The sequence below is a fragment of the Calypte anna genome, chromosome 3, assembly GCF_003957555.1.
Source record: "Calypte anna isolate BGI_N300 chromosome 3, bCalAnn1_v1.p, whole genome shotgun sequence".
NCBI classification, from domain to species: domain Eukaryota; kingdom Metazoa; phylum Chordata; class Aves; order Apodiformes; family Trochilidae; genus Calypte; species Calypte anna.
The window spans coordinates 51,612,857-51,631,530 of record NC_044246.1 but is presented as its reverse complement, the minus strand read 5'-3'; the positions used below and the strand labels follow the sequence as shown (position 1 = coordinate 51,631,530).

The 18,674-nt window shown below is 41.8% G+C and overlaps 1 protein-coding gene across 1 annotated transcript in view; it reads right to left on the bottom strand.

Moving 5' to 3' along the window:
• Nucleotides 1–10,306, bottom strand: part of STON1 (stonin 1) — a 28,045-nt gene extending 17,739 nt beyond the window's left edge. The window contains exon 1 of the mRNA XM_030448494.1: nucleotides 10,240–10,306. The gene's annotated coding sequence lies outside the window, so the exon portion shown is untranslated. The remainder of the gene's footprint in view (nucleotides 1–10,239) is intronic.
• Between the last annotated feature and the right edge of the window lie 8,368 nt (nucleotides 10,307–18,674).

Genomic DNA, 18,674 nt, shown 5'->3' with positions numbered 1-18,674 from the left:
ACTGCCAGGGAGAGAGAAAACCAGGCTGAGAAAGGGGAGAGGATGCCCTCCTCTCCAGAGAGGTGCTGGGGTGGTGCAAGGGGATGGGCGAAGCTCAGCAGAAGTGACAGCAAATGCAGCAGCCTCCCACTGCACCTCTGCCCCGTGGGATGGGGCCAACCACAAAACACTGAGATGCATGAGTGAAGGAGAAAACACAAAATGCGAATATAAGTAAATGCCAATGTTGTTTACAGTAAAGAAGACTTTCTGAAACTTGCATGTATTCCTCATCAGCCATGAAGTTACTCAATGACCTTTATTTGATTTATTTCCCCCCAATGTCTGCTGCTATTCCCTTTTTAAAATGGGATCTTACAGATTACACCGCAGGGGTTTTTTTCTGGTTACAAACCCAAAAGATGTTTGAAATACACTTGCCAAATATTTAACTTCAGTACATAAATTAAGCTCTCCTCTGCAGTTATACAACCCTTCACATACCCATCAGCGACCATAGATTTCACCTTTCATTACTTTTTCAGAAATAGGTTTTGCAAAAAAAATAAAATAAAAAATGTATGCTGATGTTAACAAAAGCATACATGAAAAAAGTAAGTGTAGAAACATTTAGCAGTTAGCCTGCTATTGCTCACTGATCCCCAAAACCCACTACTAGGAATGGAGGGGAAAATCCAAATGGATTTTTAAAGCTGCTTTTATAATGTCAGGCTAATAAAAGGAAATGCAACGTCTCATGTGTCATGGGCAGAATCATTCATACAGTATTTAAAAGGAAAAAACATTTATAGCCTTATGCTACTTCATGTAGCTTTCTTTGATGCTTTTCTATTTGCACAACACCATAAATTAATCTTTTCTCTCAAGTTTTTTTTTCTAAAAAGTGTTCCAAATTCCTTCTGAAGAATGAGGATATTCTTCCTCCAAATGGCAGTAACCTCAGGCTTTAGGGGAGATGTGTTTTGACTCCCAAAAGCTCCCATGGGACCCACGTAAATGTAACCCAAATGCTTTGGGAAAGAAAAACGATACAAGATGCTATTGACATCTATTACTACATATGTTATGCAGCCCATAACATTTAAATTACAAACATGTGTGGTATCTCATTCAGATATGTGACAGGAAATACCCTTTTTAGAAAACGGAAACTGCAAACAAAATAGTTGGCTGAAATAAATGCATAATAAATGCATAAATATTCCAGTGAACCAAAAAACTGCAACTCAGTTTATCCTCTTCTGCCTGAAAACAATCTTCCTGTTTATCAGATTAACTCAGTCCCTCAGCTTTTAAATAATGGTACTTCTAGCTTAATTTCTTCATTTTAACACCTCAAGGATGTAAGGAAGAGAAATCCTATGCTATTATTGAGAGATTGTAGCTTTTACTGGGTCCTTTGTTCATCTGAAAATCACAGATCAAACCTGCAGCAAAAATACAGCTCAACTTTCATGCCTTGCTGTGGAATATTGTTAGCTCCTCCTACAGTCAAACAACTTCCTATTCACTCCAAGGTGCCATGCAAGCTATTGACTTCAGTACTTTTAATCCAGGTATGGCTTGGTCCTCTGCTAGCTGAGAGTGCTGGCTTGTCCTCCACCTATGTCCCCCAGTATCCTGATGGAGTTGCCTTGCATCACCTCCTATACAGCAGGGACAAAGCAGCATCCGCATCAGTACAGTCCATGAGTGAACCTCCTGAGCATCTATCTCACTCTCTGGATCTTCCCTGACATTTGGCAGCAGCTAAAGCCCCTAAAGCACATCCCCCTGTATTTCACAGAATCATATAGAATGGTTTGGGTAGGAAGGTACCTTTTAAAGCTCATCTACTTCCAAACCCCCTTCCACAGACAGGGACACCTCCCACTAGACCAAGTTCTCCAAGCCCCATCCAACCTGCCCTTGAAGGCTTCCAGGAATGGGACTCCACAGCTTCTGTGGGCAACCTGTTCCAGTGTCTTGCCACCCTCACAGTATAGAATCTCTTACACTGTCAAACCTAAATCTACTCTTTCACTTTTAAACTGTTTTCCTTCATCCTATCACTGCATGCCCTTGCAAAAAGTCCCTTCCCAGCTTTCCTGTAGCCTCTTTGGATACTGGAAGGCTGCTATGAGGTCTCCCTGGAACCTTTTCTTCTCCAAGCTCTCAGCCTGAATTCACAGGAGATGAGCTCCAGCCATTGGATTATCTTTATGGCCCTCCTCTGGACTCGCTCCAACACTTTTATGTCTTTCTTTAAATACTGGAGGAGGATGGGGCCATCCAAAGAGACACTGCAGGAAAACACCCCCCTTCTGCAAAGCATAGGGCAAGTAAATGAGATATTTAATAGACAGTACTGCATTCCAAAATACACAGAAAAGCGTAATTTTACAAGTATGTTCCTTACTGCTTCTAGCTCCAGATGCCACTGTGGCTTCAAGATATTAAACTATACATCCTCTAAATAAATTTCCCTTGTAACACCCACATAAAATCCACAATGGGGGCTTACTGGGCAAATAGCAACCTTGCAGATTGCTTCAAGCTCAAAAAACCCATATTTACCTACATGAAGTGTATCATAATAGTTAAGTAAAGCCTTCAAAATAAGCTGATCCCTTCATATGAGCTACTCCATTTGTGGACAATGTGTAGTCACCATAGTATTTCCACTCTTCCAGAAAAACTGTGGATCCCACACACAACTATCCATCAATTATATTTCCAGGAACAACATCATCTGTTGTACACACGCTATGGAGAAATTTAATGCAAAACTTTGCATACTGTGCACACTGTGGTGAAGCTGTCCCATAACTTTATCAGTTACTATTTCATGTACAAATATGTAGACAATTCTTCAAGCATTTTGTCATGAAGTGTAATAGTCTCACAAGAAAGTACAAATCCTTTGCAGTTTAAGCAATAAAGCACATATGGTATATAAAAACCCTAAACATTTATAAGCCCTCGAGATATCCAAGTAAAATATGACAGATTTATTTCTGTATATTTATTTCAGCCATATTGTTTGTACCCCTGGTTTATTACTTAACTATGAAAAAAACCTTGAAGAATACCTTCTCTACAAATTAGTGCTTGATATATGCTCATTTGCCTCAAATTTCTTTTCGAGTCTACATATGGCTGCACTTTTATTTAAGTCTGCTCAATGTCTCCTAGAAGAAAATAAAATTTCTCCAAGCTGCACCACTGAAATAAACATAAGCAAAAGGCACAACTGACAGGAAGTAGGAATGTCTTGGCTTTCACTTTAATTTGGGATATATACATGGCCGAAGTCTCCCACTGCATTATTCATTTCATTACTTTTGGAAAATAACTGGTGGTGTAAGAGTCAAAAATATACACTGACTTCAAAGTGTAATGTGAACTTGTATTTACATTGCTTGCTCTCTGGGGCACAGGCACAGCTGGGAGAAGTTTGGATCTCGCATCTAATCTGTTTAATTTGGAATTCTATACTCTTGGCCCCGAGGGCTGGAGGAATTCAAGATTTCAACTCTTGACAGCATGCACATCCCCAGACCAAAGTCAGGCGTAACTCATGCATATGCCTCTTGCCATTACTTGTTTCTGCTGGGAATCACAGGGGAGTTAACAAATAAAGTGATTGGTACTCACATGCACAAGCATGAAAACATTCCTATTTTTAAGGGTTATCAACACAGCACATCACACCATGTTCCCAAGCAGAGACAGTGCTTACTTTCCTCACTGGGGAAAAGGATAGGCAGAGGCTGAAACAGTCTCTAGAGAGGATGGTGTCACACAGTTTGGGACAGGGGGGGACCCACCACCACAAAGGTGGATACTGATGACTACATGAGAGCATCCAGCACTCAGAAAGGATGCTACCCAAAGGGACCTGACAAAAAAATCCTGAAGAAATGTCTGTCCTTTTGCCTCTCAGAGTCACATCTCATGCTTTAAAAGCTGCAGCACATATGAGACTCACACAGGAAAGAAAGCCTATGTGGAAGTCTCAAAAGATAATAAAAGCAGCAGTACTGCCAGGTTCGTACCCTTGATCACTATTCTAGCCTGGTGGACAGTTGTTGAAATGGTTCTTCCTCAACAAAGTAGCTCTTATTGCTCACAACAGATTTAGGTTACACAGTGAGGACCTTCCAGGTTATATGAAAATTCAGCGTGGCTCTTCTTAATTCCCATCTTTCCCATGGAATAATCACCCAGACCTCAGCAGCTACACACAGTAAAGAAACTCCATTTCATGTCTAGATCCATTCTAGGAGAGCTTCCCAAACACTCAGATGTGAAGTCATTTCAAAGCTGCCTCAAAAAAAAACCCAACAGAGCAGCATGCATGACCAGTCTTGTGTGTAACATGAGCGGGTTCAACTCATCTCCCATACAACTGTAAGCTCCAACTCCAACCTCTCCCTCACCCTGCTCCAGTGGTCACACCACCACAGGTAAGTCAGCCCAGCTTGTTCCTTCAGTATTTTCTTGGTTGGGAATACAGATCAAGGTAGGAAAACCCAGAGACAGCATTTCATGGGAAGTTCCTGTAGGTCTTATGGGCTAAAAATGCTTCCTATGGGAACTGAGAGATATTAATAAATTACTGCAACACAGTCGCCTGGGATCTGCACCACTATTCCTCTCCAGGCTTTTCCGCAGAGTTTATTATCACTAACCTAACTTTCAGAATGAGATAAAATAAACACATAGAAAGCTAATTAAAGTTTCATGGGGAAAGATACAAGAACAGAGACCTGAAGCCACGTGAGGAAGTTACAGAGGAGCCCCTCTCCCAGTGCACACAGCCAAGCACTGAGCAGCAAAAAGCAATGGAAGTCCTTGTACCTAGAGCCACCTCGCTCACCTGAAGGGAACCATGAAGTTACTATACTATAGGAATTCATATGCTGCTTGCTGTGCCTTAGCCAGTATGCAGACACACTACAAAATACATGAATCAATTAAAGCAACAGCACAGAGAAGTCAGTCAAAAACTAATCTCCAGCCACAGAACATTTCAGGATTGCAGGCTTGCAACGAGTATTTTCTAACATCTGAAAAAAATTAAACATTTTCTTAATCCACAAGTGCATGTAACTATTTTGCTTCATGAAGATGAAATCACATCCTGTCATCACACCACCAATTCTGGATAATAATGATGGTACCAGGTACTTGTAACCTGCTTTTTTTTTTTTTTTTTAATGTAAAAATGTGAAAATAGTGACAACAAAAGGCCCTTGCCTCTGGCATACCATCAGGTGTAACTACAAGAATGGTAAACAGCAATACTCAACGCAAGCACTTTTCTTGGGTCCATCAATTCTAACTTCTCAGTCAGTTCCTCCAGAAGAGACCCAGAAGACTCCCGTCTCAATGTCAACTACTTTTCTGCTCACTGGATGGACTTCCTCTCTGGGAAGGTGAAGGACCGTGCCATGTCTCAGTAAGATACATGTGGTAGCACGTGTTTCTGTCCTTCTTTGGATTCCAGGTTGGTAAATGAGATGGCAGGACAGGGTGTACCCATGCTCAGGCCTCATTTGCTGGCAGTGATCAGCCAGGAAGAACCTCAGGGGACAGAATTCAGTATCAAAGGCAGTAGGAGCATTTTTACTGACTTTAATGGACCACAAAAAAGTTCTCAATGTTGTACTCAACATCTTTAACAGAAGAAAAAGTCTCTTTTCCTAGAATTAATAATAATAAAGCCTGTTCAAGTCAATATAAACTATTCAGTGTTTTTTTTTCCTCTTCCTTCCTAGGTATCACAGTGCTTGCTAACACACTTGTGTGCAAGATGTGACTGGATCTTCTCAAAGCAGAACAGTTACATGTAGCTGCAGACTGGGAAAACTTTTTTTTTTCTTTTTTAATGTTAGAAAGTGCTCCTTACAAGCCTATGATCCTTAAATGCTTTATGGCTGGAGACTGGCTTTTGATTCAGTACTCTCTGCCATGACACTTAATTTCTTCCTATTATCTAGTTAGACAAGATATGTGAATAATTTTAAATTCAGTTCTGCATACACACCCCTATGTACACATGCATGTTTCTTTCATAAATACCACACATCTCTCCACAGGGCCTTTCTTCTTCCTACAAATGAAACCCTTCAGTTAGAAGATGGAGGAGGAAGAGGCAGAGGATGCTGGGCTGTTGATCTGCAGGGAGCAGGGCTGCCACTGCACCCCTGAATGGTGCTTATGTTCCCACTCCCATTCAGTTTACTCAGCCAGTCCTGCTTTATCCTCTCTGAATCACACTCCTCTTCAGTATCACCATAGTGACTGCATAACTCACACTCCGTAGGCAGATTTCAGAGAGCCAACAGACAGATGCAGAATAGTCTCATATAAAGCGTTCATGGACACTGGCTGACATTATACTGTTCAGAATGTTGGCTCGTTTCTGAAAAAAATTACAAACAAAACAAAACAAAAAAATAAGCCAACAAGCTTTTAGCATTGTGCTCTGACCTGGAAGAGACAAGAAGATAAATCTATTTTTATTTACAGTACTTCTGCAGGTCACTAAGTTAATGGAATGTTACTGCATCTTCTGAAGCAATTATTAACTGTGGTTAGGAAACGTTACTATTAGTAGGACACAAACATCATAGAAAAGTACTCTGGTCATGGCAGCACTGGAGAGGGCTCTGGCAACCAGTGTAACATCCCATACCCCTCCATCCTCCCTCCTCTGAGCACAGGCAGAGATTTATAGTATGACACCAAGCAGCAGAAATGCAGTCACGGGTGGCTGTCCTGCTTCTGTAAAATCAACAGGGGGTTTTTTGGTTTTGTTTTGTTTTTTTAAGGACTAAGCAGACCTCATGGAAAAAAAAACCCAACCAAACAAAAAAGGCCTGAATGCTTTGGCACACAGATCACATGTCAAAATACTAAACAAGTCACAGTCAGGAACAAATTTAAACCTGGTGGTGTTTGCAGTGTTCAAAGGAAGTGATGGATGAAATGCCATGAAGAACACATATTGCGAAAGTACACTTCAAAAACTCTTGCAAACTCTTGCCCACTCATCTCATCAGTGAACAATAAAAAGCAGGAAAGCTAATGAAGATGTTATATTTAGCATATTCACTGAGCAACATAATGCTCTCCTTAACATTTTATATTAGGTTCAGAGTCTGTTTTTAAATCCACATTTAAAACTACCTCATGCTTTATTGCCCAGTAAGCAGACACAGACACTCTTCTAAACCAAAAAGCACTGCCTGACAGCTAGCAATAACACTTTCTGACAGAATAATTCTCTCCTTAGCTGTGGGTTACTTTCCTTCTCACAGCCTTAAAGCCTTGTAAGAATACCAGCATTAATGAGAAGGATGGTCACAATTAAATCCTTCTTTTTTCTTTAGATAGAGGTATTTTTAATAGTAAATGATGACAGTTATGTCAGAAAGTATAATTCATAACGCAGTCACCCAAAAAAAAGCATCATTTGGGTTCCTCTCCAAAAGATAATGCGAGGGCAGCCTGGCTTTCTGAACCCAAAGACTTCAGCTTGTATTTATTACTGGTCAAAAACATAAACAGTAGACTAGAGGAATCCTGACTATCAAAACATGAAGTAAAACACTGTGCATCATAGTGTGTCACTATTGATGTAACCAGGATCGCTTGAGTTAGAGTTTACATCCACACACTAGAATACATAAAAGTTTACATTTGTTTTCTACTTGGAGATCTGGATTTGTGCAGCAGTATCAAAAAGTTAACAGAATCATAGGGGTTGGAAGGGACCTCTAGAGATCATGTAGTCCAACCCCTCTGCCAAAGCAGAATCACCTAGGGCAGGTCACACAAACACATCCAGGCAGGTTTGGAAAGTCTCCAAAGAAGGAGACTCCACGACCTCTCTGAGCAGCCTGTGCCAGCACTCCTTCACCCCCACAGTAAAGAAGTTTCTTCTCATGTTGAGGTGGAACTTCCTATGCTCTAGTTTAAACTCATGATTCCTTGTCCTGTTACTGAGCACCACCAAAAAGAGATTGACCCCTTCCTCGTGACACCCACCCCTCAGGTATTTATAAACATTAATAAGATCCCCTCCTAGCCTTCTTTTCTCAAGGCTAAACAGTTCTCTCAGTTCTCCATTGGACTCTCTCCAGTAGATCCCTGCCACCCTCAACTGGGGAGCCCAAAACTGGATACAGTATTCCAGGTGTGGTCTCCCCAGAGCAGAGGGAAACCTCCCTAGATCTGCTGAACACACTTTTCCTGATGCACCCTAGGGTACCACTGGCCCTGTATGACCACAAGGGCACATTGTTGATCCATGGAAAATTTACTGTCCACTAGGACTCCAAGATCTTTCTCCCTGGAGCTGCTTTTCAGCACGTCAGATTCTCTAATCTGTACTGGTGCCTGGTGTTATTCCTAGATGCAGGACTCTACATTGTCCTTATTGAACTTCATAAGGTTCACCTTTTCCCAGCTCTCCAGCCTGTTTGGATCTCATTGGATAGCAGCCTTCTGCTTGGGCCATTCAGCTTATAAATCCCAATAACTTTTAAAGTGACAGAATATAACATTATTTACCTGTGCAAAAGGAGATGGGGAGAAAGAGAATAATGAAATCTGAGCATGAAACAAGGACCTGTCTCTGAGCACAATTTCTCAGTGGTGCAATTTACAGCTCCAACATTAATGAAGTTTAATGCCCAGCCATGCTCTCTCTTGTATAAACTACTTCTGTGACCAACTGAAACTTGTTACCAAATGCAGCTCTAAGCTCTCCTCTGCTCATACAGAGTCAAGAAAGCAGCTAATCTCATCTTTTCTCCTAAAATTTACTCATGGCAGGTGTGCTTTCAGTGCACTAAACCAGGCAGCTCAGCGTTTTGCCTTCAGCTCTCTTTTTCTCCTCTTCTCTGACTGAGCCTCGAAGAGTTTCAGCCTCCAGATCCAGAAAAGTGAGTTAACAGCAAAACAAACACTTCACATTTAAGAGCTCCACAAGAGCTCAGGCTCCAGTACTTCTGTTCCCTCCCCCTTCCTTCCCAGAAAGTCGCTAGCACTCTCCCCCCCAAAAAAACCCACCAAAAAAAATTGTGAGCCCTATTTGCAGAGAAACTTGTGAGGGTTTCAAGAACGCTCCACCTCAGAGAAAAAAAAAAACAAAACATCCTTGTCAGGGAAGGTAAGTGCAGACTCATGTAACTTCTGCTGGGCTCCTACAAAATACCATAGTCAGCATTTTCCCTAGAGTATTTCAGAACTGCTCTTACTTGCCAGCAGTATCAGAAAACCTGCTTTTTGAAAAAAAAAAAAAAAAACAACCAAAAAACAACCACCAACTCGCTCAAAGTCACCCCTTCAGGGAGTACTTGTTTAAAAAAAAAAAAACCAACAACAAAAAACATAAAGCGAAAACTTTCAATATTCTTTCTCAGCTACAGCGCTGAAAATACTACCTCTAGAATTTGCACAAAGGGTATATATATGGTAAGTGCAGACTAAGAATTCCAGCCCTGGGGGGAGACATCTCTCGGCATCTACTCCGGTTGTTTTCCCAAAGCCCTGAGCCCCACCGCACGTACGGGAGGGGTTTCTGCAGCAATGACTGCAGACGCTGTGAGCCTACGTGCATACTTTAACACCACCAGCTGAACCACTAGAAAATACGAGAAAGGCTCCAGGACTTCATTTCACGACAAGTATTAAAAAACAACAACAAAAAAAAACCTTCTTGCTCTCTCCGGTCTCCTCCCTAACAGAGCAAAAGTCATGGGAACTTCATCTTAGGGGATGCTCGTCACCCAAATTCCACCGATTTCCGCAAGGGTTCAAAGCTGTGTCTACCCCGAGTAAAGCCATCCCTCTTTAACTATTTCGACTTTGGAAAAAAAAAAAAAAAAAAAAGGAAGAAAGGAAGAGGGAGAAAGCGAGAAGAAAGTAAAGAGGGAAAGGAACGAACAAAAGAGAATTTAAAAAAAAAAAAGGGGGGGGGGGAGAAAAATAAGAAATAAGAAGGAGCCAGGTATTTTTTTTTTTAAAAAATCACATTATCCATCGAAAACAAAGCAGTCCCATCCACCGGCCCCTTTCAAGCCGGGACTTGTGTTAAAGCCTCAACCATCTCAACTCCCCTTCTCTCCACTTCCCGCTCCATTCCGCACCCCAAAGACCCCGCTCCACCGCTCCGCTCCCCGGGAGCAGCCTCCCCAGGCGGGGGCAGAACCGCCCGAACTCCACTCCGGGCCCGCAGCTCCTTACCCGCCTGTCACCGTCCCGCCGCCGCCATCTGGGACCGCCAGAGGCAGCACCGGACACCGGCGGGGCGGGGCGCCCCGGCCCCCCTCCCTTCTCCGCCCCCTTCCTGGCCACCCGCCGGAGCCAGGCGCGGGGAGCATGCCCCTTCGAGAACTGGGAAAGAGAAGGAAAGGCTGTGGGGAAAAAAAAAAAAAAAAAGGAGACGAGGATTTCTTGGTGTCCAAATGTTCGTGTTCCAAGGAAAGGGACACGACAGAGAAAAAAAATAATAAAAAAACTAAGTGCTTTAATGAAGGCAAGACTCGCAGTGAATGACTCAAAACACTGTGTGTTCAGCCTGGAGAGAAGGGGAGACCGTATTACAGTCGTCCTGTACTTAAAGAGTGGTTACCAAGATGGAGAGTCCCAAATTACACAGAGTCACATGGAAAGACCGGGGTAAAATGGGCACAAGTCACCACTGAGAAGATCAAGACTGGGCACCAGAAGGAAATTGTTCTCTATGAGAAACAGCCAGAGACAGGAATAAGGTCCCTAGGAAAGTGGTGGATTCTCCAACAATGGGCCCTTTGAAGGATCAGCTTGACAAGGTGATGGGCTGTCTCATCTAAACTGTGTTCCTACCTAGAGGATGCACCGGATGATCCTTGAGGTCCCTTCCAACCTGGCATTCTGTGATTCTGTGAGGCTCAACTCTAGAGAAAAACATTTCTGACCAAGCCTTCTTAAAAACTAGAAGGGCTATGGAAAAAAAGAAGCTGCAGTTTTGGAAGACCAAGTCTACGCCAGGTCTTGCACCCTCTGTTCACCCAGAGTTCTGAAGAGTTCTCTCCCTCTCAGACAGTTCCCAGCTCCAAGAGAGGACAAGTTACCTTGCCCTTTAAAGTTCCTCTGGACAGACAAATTCCTTCGAAGAAACACAGCATGAGACTTGGCAAATGGCTCAATTACCAATAGCATAATGCCGTCGTGTTATCCAATTGCCTCTTATCCCTTTAAAGGGGTCTCTAAAGTGCACCTAACAAGGTACCATGTGGGAAGTCTGCTCCAAGAAGGCCACAACACATAAATAGAACAGGTAGGATGAAGAGGAAGACCTCTCTAAGTTTTCCCAGGAGCATGGAGCGAAGTTGCCAGAGACTGCAGATACTCCAATTGCCCATATGAGAAGCTATCAGTAACAGTGACAGCTCACTTAGAGCCATGAGCTCCTGTCTCCTGTTTAATACATCCAAAATTCTTTGTAAACACCATCTGTTCATTTCAGCTCCATTGCTTTTTGTGTTGTTAAACCTGTATTTTGAAGAGAACAAGAAAGGATGTGCTTTTGTAAATTGCTTTCATTTGTCCTACTTCTCTGAAAATTAAGCAATCCTACTAATTAAATGTTTTTCAGGCTCTGTCTCTCTGCATTTGCAATAGAAGTATTCAATACAGTTTGCCCAGAAATAAATTCCTCTGCAAGCTTAATGCCGTCACAAGAATTGCACTAGGAAAAGAAATGGCCATTCTTGGTTTAAAAAAAACCCAGATCTGTTTTTATTATCTTAATTTTTTAAAAAATCTCGTGCCCAATATAGTTAGCCAACACATAATTTCACCTGAGGCCTTGCTGCCAACCAGTTTCTGACAGAACATTGCTTTTGGTCACATTTTCATCTCTGTGTCATGTAAGGGACATCAACAGTTCACACAAGAAAGATTCGAGGATCTCCTATAAAGAGAAAACGGAGAGAAAGCACAGCAGGGTGGTATTCTGATAGCCTGGAATTTTTTCACCATAATTTAATCTGGAACTCAGATAGCAAGGCCCCAGCCCTGGCAGGCATGGCTGTTGGATGGCTTAGCGTGTCACCATCGTCCCAGCATCTAGCCCTGGAGGTACCAGAACCCAATCCCAACCTTTTCCCTATGGAATTCCATCCTAGTGAATCTTCTGCCTTCTCCAACGACACAACCAACTTCTTGGCAAAGAGAACAAGAGGGTTAATACCTGCTCTTCTGCCCAAAATCCAGGCAACTAGGAATACTTTCTAATACTGTCTACATACTCCAACATGTATGGCTTTTTTCAGGCTTTTGTGTACTGCTGCACTCAATAAATCTTTCTGCCTGTTAGCTTCCACATTATCCCTTTTTAATGGTTTTCAAGTTAAGTGGGAAGGCTATAAATTTCTCTTATCTCTTTATCAAAGTCAGCAGTTGTTTAAAAAAGATCAGGTATTTTACTTTGCTGAGAAAAGTGTTTGCAGTTTCAACTCAAGATTATTGTTCTCCAGTAAATTCTGCTATCATTTTCTCTCCCCCAAAATAATTCAGTACAATATTAACTCAAGTAGCAGGGGGAAATAAAAAAAAAATAAAATAACTAATTCAATCCTGAGATTTTCAATTCCTTAATATAATTTTGCTGTAATGAATAGCATTTGGAAAACAAATTACAACTATTATTTCTTCTGTAAATACAGTTTGAAGAGTTTTTCACATTAAGTATTACATATTGCTACAGGCAACTATTAAACAATATTTATAATGCTAACAAAGTCTGTTTACACTGCTGATTCTATTTATGCTGATCTTAACATGATTTGTAGTATATTACTCTTTTTATAAAAGGTTTAGTTTATTACTGTGTTGTCAAAAATGAAAACTGAGTTCACATCTTATCAAAACTAAATATTCTTAGTTGGAGACAGAAGAGAACTTATTTCTAGACTTATTTTGATACTTTGTCTTTTATTTTAGCCACAAATTTCTGCCAAAGTCCATCTTAACTGCGAATTCAAACCAAAAATTCAAAAGAACTCTTCCTCTCAGTTTTTCACTTAGTGCTATTGCTACTTAGAAAACCTCATAAGTTCAGTATATTCACTATTTCAGTGCTGCATATTCACTAAATGTCAATTGGTTATAAAAATTTAGCAGTCACATTCTATTGTTTGCGAGACTGCTTGTTGGCCTCAAATGATCTTCACCTTCTGAGCTAGATCAATAATCAAAGAAAAAATTACTCAATTGTTGCAACTGAAAATAAACCAGATTTTCGAGGTCTCAGAAGAAACTTTTCATAAAATGTATTCCCCTCTTCCCTAAGGTAAATAATTGCTATATGCAATTTGAAAGTCACCGAGCAGAAGGCAGGTAAGGGGTGAAGCACTAATTCTAGTATTAGAGTGGTTCCTTGTGCCAAAGGCTGGAGTTAATGAAACCGCACTGAAGCTCTCAGTTCAGACTTTTTCAGGCTTTTATCTTCATTAAAATGATCTCTCTTGAATAAAGTACTCTGCATTTACTACTCAAGCACACCTTAAGTCCAAGAGGAAGGAAATTAGAAGCTGTGCTGGGAGAGCAAAGATGAAGGCTCTTTTTGTAGTAAAAAGTGTGTTTGGAGAGTGAAGATTGCTGTAGTGAAATGAGGCAACCAGGTGCCACTAATTGCCAGGCAGTGAGCATGAGCTTGTGTCAAGCCCACCTGTGCCTGGTTAGGGTGGGCCCCCACTGCGCATGAGCAGGACCAGGGGCCCACCCTAATTAGGCACAGGTGGGCTTGACACAAGCTCATGCTCACTCCCTGGCAATTAGTGGCACCTGGTTGCCTCGTTTCACTACAGGTTGCCCCATACTCACTGCAGAAGCCATGAACTTGATAAAGTTTGCAAGAAACTACATGCCACCCCAGACTAGCTTCCAATTTAATTCATGAAAGAATCCATGGTGCTTAAACTTACTAAAAACTACCTGGACTCTTCAATTTTGTGGTTTTAATCCATCTCATGACTAAGCTGTGTTGTTTATGGGAGACTAGAAATACAATTTTGGCACCAGGCCTGGATTTCAAGGGCTACTTGAGTTAAGATCTCATCTCTGTATGAAGTTTTGGACTTAAAGGATACATTAGCCTTAAAACCAAGAGAAATCACGACTGCTGCTATAATCTTTGTAATTTTACCTCTAAAAAGTTTACAACTAAAATTCTTAAAGGCCTATTAGCGTGTTAGCTTGACCTGCAAATTGAGCCCAACAAGAATCATAGGATTCTACTTTAGCAGTTTAACTATACAGCCTCAGTGTTGCAGCAATGCAAGTATTTGCACTTGAGTGATTTTGAATTAGCCTTGACACGTCTAAAGCTGCCTACACAGAGCAGAGGCAGAGGATGAGAACTGCCCCCAGGCAAGTTTCCATTTGGTCGATTTCATAGCCCCAGTCAGACCTTGGTTTATATAGGTCCCTGAAAGCATTCTCTCTCACCATCGGCAACGAAGCTACCAGTTCTGCAGACACAATTATACTTAAACCAAGTTTGACTCTCTGATTTTAAAGGAATATTCAGGAATTGGTACAAACATGGCCTCTCCTAAACAAACACAGCTTTAATTCCCTGGTGAGTAACACTGCAAGTAGTAACAGCAACAACAAATGCAGAGTAAGGCAGAACAAGCACTCCCAATAGAAAGGCATCGAGCCTCTGTGGGAGGAAATAATCAGGTCTCTGGTAGCAATTACAATTTTTACTGTACCGAGCTTTATTTTTATTTTGACCCTGCTGTTGCTAAAATAGTGCTCTCAAATTACCTTACATACATATCGGATTAAAAAGCAACAGCTTTGCCCAGCCTAGATGGAGAACCTGGATGGTTCTCCAAAACTTAACATAGTGTTGGATTTAGGGGGAAGAAGGGGGAGATGGAAAAAGGGAGGGGAGAAAAAAAAAAAGGGGGGGGGAAAAAGTGAGGGGGGGGAAAAAGTGAGGGGGGGGGAAAAAAGTGAGGGGGGGGGAAAAAGTGAGGGGGGGGGGAAAAAGTGAGGGGGGGAAAAAAGTGAGGGGGGAGGGAAAAAAGTGAGGGGGGAGGGAAAAAAGTGAGGGGGGGGGAAAAGTGAGGGGGGGGAAGAAGGTGAGGGGGGGGGAAAAGTGAGGGGGGGGAAAAGTGAGGGGGGGAAAAGTGAGGGGGGGGAAAAGTGAGGGGGGGAAAAGTGAGGGGGGGAAAAGTGAGGGGGGGGAAAAGTGAGGGGGGGGAAAAGTGAGGGGGGGGAAAGGGAGGGGGGGGAAAGTGAGGGGGGGGAAAGTGAGGGGGGAGGGAAAAAAGTGAGGGGGGGGAAAAAGTGAGGGGGGGAGAAGGTGAGGGGGGGAAAAGTGAGGGGGGGGGGAAAAGTGAGGGGGGAAGAGTGGGGGGGGAAAAGTGAGGGGGGGGAAAAGTGAGGGGGGGGGAAAAGTGAGGGGGGGGAAAAGTGAGGGGGGGGAAAAGTGAGGGGGGGGAAAAAAGTGAGGGGGAGGGAAAGGTGAGGGGGGGGAAAAAGTGAGGGGGGGGAAAAAGTGAGGGGGGGGAAAAGTGAGGGGGGGGAAAAAGTGAGGGGGGGAAAAGTGAGGGGGGGGGAAAGTGAGGGGGGGAAAGTGAGTGGGCGGAAAGTGAAGCGGCGGAAAGTGAGGGGGGCGGAAAGTGAGGGGGCGGAAAGTGAGGGGGCGGAAAGTGAGGGGGGAAAAAAAGGGAGGGGGGGAAAAAGTGAGGGGGGAAAAAAAGGGAGGGGGGGGAAAAAGTGAGGGGGGGAAAAGTGAGGGGGGGAAAAGTGAGGGGGGGGAAAAAGGGAGGGGGGGGGAAAAAGGGAGGGGGGGGGGGAAAAAAGGGAAGGGAGGGAAAAAGGGAGGGGGGGAAAAAGTGAGGGGGGGAAAAAAGTGAGGGGGGGAAAAAAGTGAGGGGGGGAAAAAAGTGAGGGGGGGAAAAAGTGAGGGGGGGAAAAAAGTGAGGGGGGGAAAAGTGAGGGGGGGAAAAAGTGAGGGGGGGAAAAAGTGAGGGGGGGGAAAAAGGGAGCACTCACATTGCTCATACAAGTCAGTAAACAACTTCTCTAGTCTCATGATAGGTGACATGTGAATAAAAAGTTTATTTCCTTTCCTGTTTGCAGTTGATGCCTTGGATGTTGGAATAAATCTGTTATTTGGAGGTGTAGTGAGCACTGTTTATTTGACAGGCCCCTGCTGCTGTGCTGAAAGTTGGCATTCAACAAAACATGCTGGGCCAAAGACCCTTTGCCACCAAAACCTAAAATCATCTGTCAGTGATGGAAGCTAGAGCAGAAATAGCAACAGGTTTACAAGTTAAAAGTGAAGCTGGCTTGGTAAAAAAGAAAAATGACCTGTAAAAATAACATATTTCAAGAAAGACAGGAAAGCAAAGTTTTAGTCTTGATACTGATGCTGCTTGGAGTGTTACTAGATCATATGGAGTGTGAAGAGCCTCGCACCACTATTATTGAAATGTTGAGCTGGTTAAGACTTAATCTGAAGGAATTAGTAGAAGACACTACAAACGTGGCCATTTAAAAATCAACACTTAAGATTTTAAGTATTTAAATCTCAGAGGTATAGTTATGTATGTAACAGTAATCACATTATTTAAACACCAGTGAGATACCACCCTTGCACAGCTTATGACAATGTCAGTTTCAGATGCCTGTATCAGAAGTTAATCTTTCAGGCAGGGAAATGTCAGATCTGTAAGGGCTTAGGGCCTTATAAAAGAGCCAGAGTATTTCGTGCTTCTCCAGTACTTTCAAAACTTAGGAAGCAGTAATTCTTAAAAGGGCAGACTTGAAGTTCAGTTCATTTTTGGTTAAAGCTTATTTAAAATAAACAGAAAAGCTACTGGGGATGTATTTTCAGAAATCTAAGAAAGCTACACATTTTGAAATCTTTGACAGTGCTAATACTGTTTTAATGCAAAGTTCAGAAAGAACTTTTGAAGAACCAGTTACTAGAACCATCAACAGGAAATAGTGCTGTAATCTGAACTGGTCACTTGAGAGATTATTTATGAGGTGCTCAACATTATGATAAAATTAAGTATTCCTTTAAAGCATTTTAAAAATGCTTTAGTAACTTGTGCTACGACAAACTGTCCATTAAAAAAAATTAAATAACATTAGGATTTTACTTTAACCCTGATTTTACACTGCAAAAACACTTGTTCTAAGGATTTTCTTAATATACAACAAGTTTGTCATCAGTTTCCTGATTATAATCAACTAAGAAGTCAAGGATTCACACTGCAAATTTTTGTAAATTCCAGTATTAGTACAATTTATTTGCCCAAGTTTTATGCATTCCATAATAATCCGTACAGACTATTTTATATAGACAGAGCAGTTAAAATTCATACTTACGGAAGAGTTTCTCTCAAAGATTAATTTTTCACTGCAATCCTGAACACAGCTTTCAGCTTTATAATAGCACAGCATTGTTCAGTAACAATTTATCTATTTGAGATAGTTTGAGGCATTTAGAAACTGACTTGGAGCCACCTGGTCAGCAGATAAAACACAACCTAGTTGGGCATAACTACTTGTTCCAATTTCTATGACCACACAGTTAAATGTCATGTACTATGTCCATCTCACAGCATTACAGCATACAACAGTATGCAAAATACCATTTTAATTTTTTTTCAAGGATTCTACTTCTGTGTATCAATACTTTATAACTGTCTGGAACTTACTTGAAAGTACATCCTTGAAAAACTGAAGGCAGCAGGAGTGATTAAATTTTTCTCTTCCTGAACACGTCCACTGCTGACTGGTGAGGGGGACACCTAAATGCATTTCCATATAGATCTTGCAAGCAAGAAGTGCTGATAAACTAAGACATACTTGGAATTGTATCCAAGTGCCTATACATTCTATATTAATTCCAGTTTTGATGTTGAGGCTATACTCTGTTGTAACAATAATCTGAGATAAACAGATCCATTTAACTTCTTTAATGCACATTTTTAAGCAGTCTTCAAAGCACAAGCAAAACCATTTTATGAATGCAGCCACCTATGAGAAGTAGCACTAGTAAGAAGTTCAGCAACTTGATTGATAGAAGTAAAATAAATGAATTGATACCTTCACTGCAAAATGAAAGTTCTCAGAAAAGGCAGTTTCAAAAGAATTGGAAGAAAGCAATGAGCTTCCAACCCTAAAAGAAACAGAAGCTCTAGCTTCTCCAGTAACACTGTTACAAAGTAAATGCTTCCCAACTCTCATCAGTGCCACCTTGGAAAAAAAGAAATTAAGAATGTAGGCTCTCCCCATCTTCTCTCCAGTTTCATCATCACCTCCATTTTGTCACTAACAGGAAAAATGGTAACAGACCAGTGCCACAGTTATGATCAGTACAGATCAGATGCTTGTTTGCTTTTGAGCAGGCAAGAATGTGAGACATGCTAACGTGACTCTGTACTTTGCAACACTGCAGCATTAGGTACAGAAATGCAACCTGTCTCAAACAAAAAGCAGCACTACTAAATAAGTAACTAGACTGGTTTAATTACCAAAGCTCACCTCACCAGGATGTTAACATCTCACTGCAATACCACATCATGCAACTTGGATGTAACCAGAATCAAGAAGAAAGTCAAGCTGGTTTCATGTAGTTGATTTTATTATTACATACTAGTAAT